Genomic DNA, 10,547 nt, shown 5'->3' with positions numbered 1-10,547 from the left:
GAGATAAAAGAAGATTTAGAGTCGGGGAGAGACGGTAAAACAGAGAGGCAGACAGACAGATCTTGGTGCCTGTACGAAGGGGGACCTGGCTTTGATTTTGGCACCTAGCTCACACAGCTACAAAGGAGCTCCGACGCAGACATGGAAAACCCAGAGAGACATAAAGCCCCCCAAAGAAGGATTTCTGTTTTTAGGTGCCGATCGGGCCGCTGAGTGGCTGACTGTCTGGAGCAGATGTTTTACTGCGACACATGAACGCTTGAGAGGACGTTTTACTGTCCATTTTACATCGATGTACTTGGCCAGAAGCAGGAGAAATACAATATGTCAGAATGTGTATGTGTGCGCGCCTGTAATTCAATCTCTGTGGAGACCTGTTTGAGTTTAGAGTCTGAGGGGAGACTTTTGGGAAAGCTAAGGCATTTTGGCCTTTCTACACTCCTTAAAAGATATAAAATGTAGAAATTCTGCATTATATATTTTCATATATTTTCATATATTTGTTGACTTGTACTTACATTATCTCAAATGTTTCCAACAGTGTTCAAACCCAGGGAAATCCTCAAGTCTCAAGGAAACAGTGAGTTTCATTTGGTCACCTGTCGCTGCCTCCGGGATAGGGAAGTCAGCGAACGAGACTAAACTTAGAACGAATAAAATGTTAAAACATCACCTCATCTGGGAACTTTGAGTCAGATTTTTGTCAGCAGTGATTAAATGGTGTATTAAACGAGCGGATCATTTGTGATGGGTGTGTACTCGCTGTATATACGACACAACAGCAGACAGCAATGACTTCGGTTTGCTCTCTTCTTTTTTATTTTAGTAGATGCACCTTTGACCACAATTACAACTCTGAGTCTGTGTGGATAGGTCTCAATCTGGCTTGCACATCTGGACACTGCAATTTTACTTCATTTTTCTTTGCAAAACTGCTCAAGCTCTGTCAGGTTGCATGGGGATTGGGCGTGAACAGCCCTTTTCAAGTCCAGCCACAAATTCTGTATTGGATTGATGCCTGGGCTTTGACTCTGCCACTCCAGAACATTCACCTTGGTGTCTTTAAACCATTTCTGTGTCGCTTTCACTACGTGCTTCTGGTCATTGTCTTGCTGGAAAATAAATCTCCCAAGTTGTAGCTCTCTTGCAGACTGAATCTGGTTGTCCTCTAGGATTTTCCCTAAATTTTGCTGCGTTCATTTTACCCTCTACCTTCACAAGCCTTCCAGTGCCTGCTGCCAAGAAGCACCCCCACAGCATGGTGCTGCCACCACCATGCTTCTCGGTGGGGATGGTGTGTTTGTTGTAATGTGCAGTGTTTGGTGTCGGCCTAACATAGTGTCTAGTCTGATGGCCAAAAACCTCCATTTTGGTCTCATCAGACCGAAGAACCTTCTTCCAGTTAACCTTGGATTCTTCCACATGCCTTTGGTTCAACTCTAGTTGAGATTTAATGAACTTTCTTCAACAGTGGCTTTCTCTTTGCCACTCTCCCATAAAGCTTTGACTGGTGAAGAACCCAGGCAGCAGTTTTTGTATGCAGGGTCTCTCCCATCTCAGCTGCTGAAGCTTTTAACTCTTTCAGAGTAGTCATAGGTGTCTTGATGGCTTCCCTTGTCTCCTTCTTGCACGGTCACTCAGTTAGTGAGGACGGCTTCCTCTAGTCTGATTTACACGTGACATATTCTTTCCATTTCTCAATGATGGATTTAACTGAACTCCTGGGGATGTTCAGTGACTTGGAAATGTTTTTGTATCCATCCCCTGACTTATACTTTTCAATAACCTTGTCACAGAGTTGCTCGGAGTGTTATTTTGTTTTCATGGTGTAATTGTAGCCTTGAATTCTGACTGGCCAGTGACTGGACCTTCAGACACAGGTGTCTTTATACTACAACCACTTGAGACACATTCACTGCACTCAACTGGCTGGTCCTCTGTTGAATTAGGTCACTTTAGAGGGGCTGAATACTTACGCAATCACCTATTTTATATTATATATTTTTAATTAATTGATATTACTTTGTAGAAATGTTTTTTCACTTTGACATTAAAGATTTTTTGCTAATTCTTTGTCAAGAAAAACAAAATTATATTGACCATGATTCCATTTATAAAAGCAATAAAAGGGAAAACAATACTTTGAATACTTTCTATAGGCACGGTAGATACACATTAGACCACAAACCCCTAATTTCAGAGGTTTTGGTGGAATTTGGAGGCCCATTTAAAATACTGTATTCCTCCATTTGCTGGGGACCCCGACAACCCACTCAAGGTACCCAGTTGGAAAACCGCTGCTTTATCTCATTAAGGGTCCTCACAAGTATCGAAGTACAACCATGTGAGATTTCGTGTTCACTTTGACACCTGTTATTTTGCCAGTACAGTGAACAGAACCCATTCAGTGAGCACTGAGCCAGTGTTTTGACACAACCTGATATATGCAAGGCATTCATCTTCACACACATCATTTATCAAATGTTGAGTGGGCTTTGATGTGTTTGTGTGCTAAATTAATGGTGATATTTAGCCACACTATTGGTGTTGGGCTTTAACCCTGTATAGTGAGGATAATGTGTATGGGTCACTACAGGGACAGTAAGTCACCAAGTTGAGTTCAATAGTAAGATAGCGAACCAGCCAAATCCTGATGGATTAGCAGCTTCGGGGAACACAAGATGGGTTGTGAAGACCTTCGAGGACTTCAGGCCAAGCTGTGTGACTCTAGGGATGGTAATGTGGATAGTCATCCAATGTTTCGACAACTATTGGATCGATTGCTGTGAAATTTCGTACATACTTTACATCCATTAAGCCCACAAGATGAATGATTACTATGATTCCCTGTCTTTTGACTTCTCAGGTGTGAAAAGACCCTGAGTCCTGTTATCCTACAAATCAAATTGATTGTGATTCATATGTTGGTCTCAATTAAGTTCTTTTATTGATTTTAATTTTTGCTTTTGCTAAATATATGACTAATTTACATGTCAGGCATTTTAAAACATTTTTGAAGGTGCACTTTGTAGTTTTTGTTTTAATGCCTAAACAAACTAAACAAACAAACTGTCTTTGTTTCCATGACTGAATAAACTGAATAAACAAACCGACCTTAATGGACAACATCTCATATTGTTTTACTTTGTTTATATTTGGCGGACCCTGCCACCATGCTAGCTTCAAACAGTGATCTGGGGACCTTGTTTTCCTCTGAGAACAGCTTGTTATTCAGTTATGGCAAAATAATTTTGAGTTTGTTTTATTGCCTCATTAATATCGTAAATATTAAATTTTGAGTTTGAATTTCTTCTCTTCTAGTGCCCCTTTAAAGGTGCAGATGTAGAATTGACCACTTGTCAAATTCATACTAAAAACAAACAGAGCAGCATATCACCAGAATACCTGCTAACTGTAGCTGCTGTTAGCTTGTTTAGCTGTACATCTAGTGGTCCAGACTGGGATAATTTTAGTAAATTTCTGAATGTTTACAATGAAAATTCTTACATATTGCACCTTTAAAACAGTCATCTTTTAAATATGTTTTTCACACTATACCACTATTTTATATACCACTTGTCTTATAGTGGTATAACGTAGATTTTTTTTTCTAATCAATCCTAATCTCAAATAATAATGCAAAAAGTGTTTAGTGATGTCTTTTTTAGCATCACACATACAAAGAGATTTGAAAAAGATGGCTACACAAATTTTATTTGTCAGCACTTGATGGCATGGCAACAATACAGCACAACTCTATACTGTGAGCGTGTAATCTGTGTGTGTGTTTGGTTGTGAGTCAGTGTGCGACATGGCTGTGTACAGTAGTGTGTGAGCGGGTCTTCATAAACACAGAGGTGTTAGAGCAGGAGTTTAAGAGGGTGGAGAGGTGTGGATGAAGGGGAGCCAGTGTAAATGTTTGTCCGAGAGTGGGAGCTGTAAAAGCATTAATGTATGTCGCACTGTTTGTTTTAAGACCAAACGGTGCACGTACAAAAAGCGTGCGTGTATGTGTGTGTGTGTGTGTGTCTCCTGAAAGGGTATCAGCAGCTCTTCTGATTGTATCTCTGTGAGCGAGCGTCCGATTTTTTTTATTCGTGGTAACATGCATGTTCTGTTATCTGCATTGCTACGTAATGTTGTGCTGCACCCAGCAGAGAGATTTATTGTTTCTCTTTGTGTGTGTGTGTGTGTGTGTGTGTGTGTGTGTGTGTGTGTGTGTGTGTGTGTGTGTGTGTGTACGTGCATGTGTATATACATGTATGTGTGTGCAGGTCATTGTGAGAGGAGCTGGCAGCAGCCTCCTCTCTCCTCTTCTCTCCTGCAGTAATCAGTAAGAGTGGAGGCCTTCTCTACCTCTCCCCGCCTGTGGTTTGTTCACATACCGTCTCAGCCGAGCGGGTAGGAATGTGTGTGTGTGTGTGTGTGTGTGTGTGTGTGTGTGTATGTGTGTCTATGTGCGTGTGTTCTGGTGTGTCATACCGATTGTGTACACGGTAATGTGTGTGTGTGTGTGTGTGAGAGAGAGAGAGCGAGTAAGAGAGAGAGATTTAGTGTGTTTGTGTGTAAGAATAGGGGGTGGGGGTTGAAGAGGCCCTGTAAGGGAGAAGACAGAAAACCTGAAGGTAGTTAGTTGGCCTTTTCCCTGCAGGAAACAGCACATGATACTCATGAATACAAGCCAGCCTATTGTGAAGTCTGTGAACATCATATAAATACGATAAACATTTAATCAAACTGTACTGAATGTCAGCTGAATGTCAGGTTAATATTATAATTGGGGGGAAAAGAAGAAAAATATTGAATACAGATACACATTTTTCCATCGATATGTTCGTGTGTCGTATGAAGAAGAAATCCAGCTGGAGGAGTGTTGTCTGTTTTGGCTTCGTTCCCCAGAAAGTGAGGCAGACACACACATGCCTGTGAGCAGTGTTGTTTTGCAGTCAGATGCGGGCAGAAGAGGACACAGGAAAGCATTAAAACACCACTGTTTATGCCTTTTCCCAGACTGTCTGCAGACTTGGTGAGCCTTTCTGCTGGTTCCCAGAAACACGCACTCACACACACACACACACACACACACACACACACACACACACACACACACACACACACACACAGAAACATGTATGCATTTCCCTCTAGATCTGTCATGTCACACACATCTAAACACACATCTCTGTCTCTCTTTTGGTCATGCACACACACACACACTCCTATCAGGTTCATTAATGAATTGCGGCTCGTGAACAAGGTACAGCGCAGGGTTTATATTACACGGGCTTGGCATGATCCCTCAGCTGATATAATCACAACGTGATGAGAGGTTGTGATGACACATGAACAGGGAACATTTGGTGCCTCTCCAGAATATGTCACTGTTACGATAACCCACTTACGACGATGTTATGATGACTTTGCAGTCATCGCAAAAATGCCTAGCATGTTTTAGTTCCTTTCTGTTATATTCTCTTTAACATCTTATTTAAAATGTGACCTAGTTACCTGAAAATATTCAGATTAGCTTGAGTTACACATAACGATTATGCTAATTTAATGTAAAACAGATAACAGTAAAAACGTTGGCTGCAGTCTGTGATGTTATCGAGACTTCCAGGGGCTGGTCCATCACCTGTGACACATCCTACTGTGATTAGATGGGTGGAAACACTCAAACTAATTGTTTTCATCGGCTGTTAACCCTTAAAAATCTGTTGAATCATCATCGTGCTGACCACTGCAAAGCTCCAACCAGGCAGCACAGAATCACAAGGTCGTGATCAAGGTGTACTTTCAGTGGGTCAAACACAAAGAAATGGGAATTCAGTTTCTGGTAAAATATCAAAAATAAGCAGCTTTTAACTGGAACTACTCCAACAGTCATAAAGAGGTGAAGTCATGCCCTTTCTGGTGGAGCACGGGACCTTATTTCAGGAAAATTTGCACAGTAGTGAATGGCGAGGGATCGTGTTTGAATTGTGTAATTTTTCATTTCAAGAAAGCTGCAGTTTTTCGTAAAACTGTTGAAGCACAAGACTGCAAAAAACGTAATTAGAAAGACCACAGTGTGGCGTCGCCTTGTGACGTTGTCTCGTTTAACGCTCACCAAAGCCTTGAAGGGCTGGTCTTGACTGTTAGCTAGCTGATCTCCTTTCACGTAACTGTAGTTGTCAATACATCCCGACTTGTGATTTTCATCTTTTAATCCTTTTTCCGCGCCGAGGTGACGGCCATGTTGGTGTTGTTGATGATGCAGCTCGCTAAGCAGCTTTACACAAAACTTGGGTCATGTTTACATGAAAACGGTTTTGCTAAAAATGGAAAGTTTTCTTTTGCATTTAAAAAAGTTCCACATTCATTTAATGACATTGTGAAAATGCTTTTCTTCTACAGAGCAGTGATTCAAAATTGACAAACATCATGTGTAATTCATGGCACAATTCAAACAATCAACACAAATGCTTTGTCTCTCTCCATTGACCAATTGACAAACTTTTTCTGAAATAAGTTGGACGTCTCCTCTAGTTTGCACAACGTTAAAAAGTGTGGACACCTGTCAGTGTAAGCTGTGAAAATGTACTTTGAATTGCTTAAATATGCAGCTTCAGTGTTTTTACAGGTGGTAAACATCAAACTGGTAAGTGAAATCTCAATATTGAATTTGCTTTAAATAACACAATGCTGTTATAAAGGCTGCTGTGACTAGCCCTTGGTCACATCCAGTTTGGATGAGCTACACACAAATAACGTTGGCGTTTAACAAAAAAATCTGCACGCTGTCTCCGTAATGGGATAAATTTACAGTAGATTTCACGCGCTGTTATTAAGCTGTCAATGGTCCAACTCCTGAGATCTTGATAACACGGCAGATTTGCATATTTTCCCGCCATATTCCAGTCGCTTTGAGAAGGAGTTGATCGTACTCGCACATGTTTAGGTTGGATTCAAAGATTTACATATTAAATGAGCATTAGTGTCACATTGTCTGCGGTTTAGCTTCGATGACAAGAAGATCACCGACTCGCTTGTACGATCCGAACGCAACAACGATCCAGCTGAAAAGCAGCGGCACTCACCGCCCAAGTGGGGTGACAGCAGGTCAACTGGAATGTAATGTCAGATATATAATTCAGTGTAAAGCATGGCAGGAGCGTCAGACGAGAGCTATAGACAATGAAGGAAGGTGAGGGTGATGACGAGAGAGTGAAGAGAAACGGGCTGAATAATCAAAAATATGCACTGTTTACATTTAAGGACTTGACCAGCTGACTTCACTACACGCCACTACAGTTACACTGCCTGGCATCCTTTTCATGTTTAGACATCTAGTTAATAGAAACTTACGCAACCACATTTCTGTTGTTTGGCCTGATTTCTCTGGTTAATGATTACAGGACTTCAGGTGCTGCGGAAGGTATCTGAACGAAGCTGTTTGTGACCCACCCTGACCTCCCAAACCCACCCCGCTGCCACACACAAATACTCAGAGTGTTGTATCTGTCAGTGCAAAGGACAGTACAATATGCTCCCGTCCCTCTGTGCCTCTCTTTGAGCTCATCCTAAGCCACCGCCCAGTCTAATTCCAGCCTGCATCTCAGTGCCTGGAAAAAAAAGGAAAACACAGTCATAAACACGCCAGATTAGGTCAGAGTTGGTTTCATAACCACTCCATGACCTCTTTACTCTCCCCCTCTTTTTCTCTCTCTCTCGCTCTTTCTCTCTTTTCTGCACTTTTCTGTCCTCTCCTTCTCATCTCGCTGCTCTCCACGTTTTGCAGACCAATCTGTCCTCTATTTGGCTTCGCTCTCTTTTCCAATCTTCCCTGTCCCCCGCTCTCTTTTTATGTGCTTTATCTTCACACTCTTTCGCTCACTTTATAAGGTCCCGCTGTACCTCTAAACTTCACAAGTCCCGCGCTCCTTGTATTTCCCTCTCCCTTTTTCCTTCTCTCTGTCTTTTTTCCTCACCCCGCTCGCATTGAATTTATTTTCCATTTTCTTTGCTACGGCCATCTTAGTCACCAACTTTCATGTCTCAACATGGGAAAAAGACTTTTGACAGCTCCATCTAAATCACTTACTGTAAAAATAGTGGACAGAGTCACCGTGACGTCACTCGTAGATTTCTGAAGAGCCAGAATGGAGCTCAAAGTTGGTGGTACCGGCCATCGTCATGGTGGCAGTGCCTGACTTTGCCTTGCTCCTAGCTTATCAAAGTGGGGAAAGAGGTAGAGCGTGCGTGGACCTAGCTGGAAGCTACCAAGCTAGCTACAGTAAAAGCGAACAAGCTGTCTGTGAACGCACATAAATATAAGTGAATATTTTTGCCTCACGTTACTCGCCTGAATTTCATCACAGGTTTATTTACCCCAAACAGACAGAACATTTACCTTATTGAGCTGCAAGATAGTGAGCAGCAACCAGCACCAAGGGGGTGCAGCATCTTTTCTTTTCCCCGTCTCTTCTCTGCTTATTCATAAAGTAAATGATGCTTCCCATAAGGGAATAGCGAGAGTGATAAATCCACTCTTTAATCCCAGGAGTTTAACCCTAACCCTAATCCAAACTGTTGCTCTCCTGGATTCCTGTTGTTTATTCCTCCAGAAGCTCTTGGCTCTACCCACGCCTGTCTCCTCCAGAGCTCGCTGGCTCCAGCAGCTGTCTGCTGACGCTAGAGGGCTCGCTCATTAATCCAAAACACCGGTGTCTGTCCCCTGCTCCACTATGTTAGTCCAATTAACCGCACAGAAAGTAATATTATTTGTCTGATATTTACATAAAAAACACCACAAGCACGGCCGAATGGGTCAAGATCAGTGACTGGAAATGAAAAATTTCTATGCGGAAAAGTTGTTCCTCTCAAAACGTGGTTCTCAACAATGTTTGCAATCAAGCGTTTAGTTTCTTTTCCTTTTCTTGCTTTCATTCATATTTTCACATATTTAAACCTCTTAAAAGTTGTGGACGACTTGAACCAACCTAGAGAAGGAACATTTCACCAGTCCATCACGTGATATGATGGTTTATTTTCCCCACATAATATAAATTCATACTTAAACCCCTTCCAATCAAAATACATGTGTAATTCCAAGCTCACATGTTGCTCAGAAGGAACCAAACCAACCGAGTGAACCGGCCAACTCCTTTTTCCCACCGAGTTTCACTGTGAAGGAATGAGAGATAAAACCACAGGAATAAAACCGTACAGTGCAGCCTAAGCTTGGATAAGACGGGTCAGATAATCTATATCCGGGCCCAAGGACAGCATGTACAGTATCACCACTCTGAAAAGACAATATTAAAATAGATGTCCACTATTTGATTTATTTTGTGCGGGTCACTATTTTTAAACTCTGTATGTTTACAGAACTAGAACGAGGATGAGCAACACGGAGAAGTATGTCTGCAACGGGCAGTGTAAATTTCACGTTATCATGAGTATGTGTGGAATCCCGACCATCTGAATGAAAACACGTTGCATCACGCAAGATGACTGCGCTCCTGGAATAAACATATTTGGGAATTCTCACGTCTATTGTTTTGCAGAGCACAAACTCTGCTCTAGGTATGGATCCCGAATGATTTATTGGCCATGAAATTCATTGATCACAGCTCTTCAGAAACATGTAATCCAACTCGGAGTTGAAAACTAACAGCGTGGCTGCAGGGCACGTTTGTGGCCAAATATTCTGTAATCTGTTGTGGTAATTTAATTAGTCAAGAAAGAATGTGATTAATCAAATCAATTAGATTGCACTATGAAAACATAAATCATGTTTCCCCAGTCTCATTATCAACCTCAGGGTGGACGTGTCAGTGTGTGTGTGTGTGTGTGTGTATCTGCACAACTGCGTGTCCAAGTGTGAAAGTGAGAAAATGTGGGTCTATCCTTCAGCAGCAACCATTTTATCTACAGAGGGTATCCGTCTGTGTGTGCGTGCGAACGTGTGTGTGTGAGTGTGTGCATGTTGGCGTGTACATCTAGTGTACACTAGAGAGTAGCTGGAGAGGAGAAAGAGAGGGATAAGCATTTGCAGGCTGCAATTATGGGTAATTTTCCAACAGCAGCAAAATTAAAGCTCCCCAAAACAAAACAAAGAGGGCAAATTTACTCCCTGGACGAGTCTGTCACCGAGGCACACAACAGAGAGAGAGAGAGAGAGAGAGAGAGAGAGAGAGAGAGATTACTGTTATACTTACAAAGCTTTAGGCAGCATCTATTATACAAATATTGACAAGTGACGTCCGTCATGTTGTTGAGTCAGTTTGGTTCACGCGGGGACTCGGGCAGCTTCCTCATCTCTGTCCTTTGGGCCTTGACAGGGAGGAATGCTACTTGGTTGCTATGGCGTCACCATAATGCAGTGTGCCACATTAATCCGACCACACAAGTCCTTTATGCTCATGGTCGTATGTTGAATGTGTATCCCGATTAGACCTGTGACCTCGTGCACATTGTGATTGTGTATGTGCGAGCTACATATTAATTTTTTCCAAGTCTTGTTGATTTTGTCTTTGATTTACAAGCGTTTATTATAAACATAT

Source organism: Pagrus pagrus (genome assembly GCF_965226575.1).
Source record: "Pagrus pagrus genome assembly, chromosome: 6".
Lineage (NCBI taxonomy): Eukaryota > Metazoa > Chordata > Actinopteri > Spariformes > Sparidae > Pagrus > Pagrus pagrus.
The sequence above is the reverse complement of the archived record's forward strand: the minus strand, read 5'-3'. Positions refer to the sequence as shown.